A 2,296-nucleotide genomic window follows, 5' to 3' on the forward strand; every position below is an offset into this window, starting at 1 on the left:
TGTTCTGCTGTGTCATGTGTCTTCCTGTGGGTTTGTGTGGAGCCTCATGGCAGGATGTGGGGCAGGGGCATGAAGGTGTGGGGGCTGCGTGGGTCTGTGGTCTGTCATTCCCTGGGACCTACAGTTATGGGACCCTGTGTGGCTCTTTCTCTGAGGCAGCCTTGAGTAGACGATGAAATTGCCACTGAGGGCCTCTGCCTTGGGAGGAGGAAGTGGAAGAAACAGGCTGGATCCCTGGGTAAGGGATGGTTTGGCCCAGATGGTCCACTGTGGCCAAGGGCAGGGGTAGAGCAGAGGCCCCACCTCAGCTCAGGGCAGGGACCCGCAGCTGCTTCAGCCGCCTCAATGAACACAGGTTTCTGGGGCCCGTGAAGGCTAGAAAATGAAGGGGACAGGGAAGCATGCCCAGTGTTCATTCTCCTGCCGCCTTCCTGTTGCCCATACAATGCCCTCCACCTGGATCAATTTGGGATCCTCTGTCTAAGCTCCTGGCTGTCCTTCAAGATTCACCTCAAGCCACTCTTTCTAGAAGGCTTTCCTAGGTCGGGTGCGGTAGCTCAGGCCTGTAATCCCAGCACTTTGGAAGGCTGAGGAGGGTGGATCACGAGGTCAGCAGTTCAAGACCACCCTGGCCAAGATAGTGAAACCCCGTCTCTACAAAAAAACTATAAAAATTAGCTGGGCCCAGTGGCAGGCGCCTGTAATCCCAGTTACTCAGAGGCTGAGGCAGGAAATCACTTGAACATGGGTGGCAGAGGTTGCAGTGAGCCAAGATCGCGCCATTGCACACTCCAGCCTGGGCCACAGAGCGAGACTCCATCTGAAAAAAAAAAGAAGGCTTTCCTGCCTGGAGGTGTTGCTTCCTCATGGAGGACCTTACCCTGTCATTTTCTGTGTCCCTGTTTGTCTCAAGAACAGGGATGCATCTGATTTATCTCTGTATCCTGTGCACCTACAGAAGAGGCTCGGTAAATATTCGCTGTTAAGTGCCCGAAGCCCTCTTTTACTGAGGACCAGTTAATATGGGCCCTATTTGCACTAACACCATGAAGATGGCCCTTTTCTATACTTCCATACATTAAAAAGTACCACATGCACCTGGGCAGCAACTTACGCATGAACAAGCATGTGTGCAAGGAGACCACCATTATTCCCAGCAAAAAACTCCCAGGGTGAGTCGCAGAGGCTCACACCTGTAATCTCAGCACTTTGGGGGGCCAAGGCGGATGGATTGCTTGAGCCCAGGAGTTTGAGACTGGCCTGGGCTATATGGTGAGACCCTGTCTCCACAAAAATTACAAACAATACAGTGGCTCACGCCTGTAATCCCAGCACTTTGGGAGGCCAAGGTGAGCAGATCATGAAGTCAGGAGTTTGAGATCAGCGTGACCAACATGGTGAAACCCCAGCTCTACTAAAAACACAAAAATTAGCCTGGCATGGTGACATGCATCTGTCATCCCAGCTACTCAGGAAACAGGCAGGAAAATCGCTTGAACCCAGGAGGTGGAGGTTGCAGTGAGCCGAGATCAAGCCACTGCACTCCAGCCTGGGAAACAGAGTAAGACTTCTTCTCAAACAAACAAACAAAAAACCACTAGCCTGGCATGATGGCACACACCTGTAGTCCCAGCTACTTGGTAGGCTGAGGTAGGAGGATGGCTTGAGCCCAAAGCATGGAGGTTGCAGTGAGTGGAGATCGCGCCACTTCATTCCAGTCTGGGTGACAGAGCCAGACCCTGTCTTAAAAAAAAAAACCTCCCCAACAAGATAGCAGGCTACAATATGTATGTGATGAAGCTGATTTGAAGGGCCCAGTGAGAGGTATCTCCAAGTTACAGGAGGAGAAGAAAGGAGAGACAATTATGTTCTTGAGGTCTCAGCCTGGATCAGGAGATCATTGAAGTATTAATAGATCCTGACATTAAGGAAATGTGGACGTTTTTGGACTTTGGCAGTCTGCCCAATCTGCAGGTCACTCAGCCAACAGTGGGGACGAATTTCAAAACGCCACGTGGAACTGTTTGAATCTTTTTGAGATAACTGTAATATTATCAATAAACCTGAGACAAGAGCAAAAATAAAAAAATTTTTTTAAAGGCCCCAAGCAACGAGCAGCGTGTCTGGGGATGATAGGAGTGAGGAGGTCGGACTGTCAGGCCAGTCCCTGCGGAGTCCCAGCAATACAAAGAGGGAGCCAGGGTTTGCTCCAGGAGTTACCCAGTGGACTACAACTCCCGGAAGGCAGAGAAGTGGACAACAACTCCCAGAAGGCTGCGCGATACGCAGCCCGCTC

The sequence above is a fragment of the Callithrix jacchus genome, chromosome 8 (assembly GCF_049354715.1).
Source record: "Callithrix jacchus isolate 240 chromosome 8, calJac240_pri, whole genome shotgun sequence".
Lineage (NCBI taxonomy): Eukaryota > Metazoa > Chordata > Mammalia > Primates > Cebidae > Callithrix > Callithrix jacchus.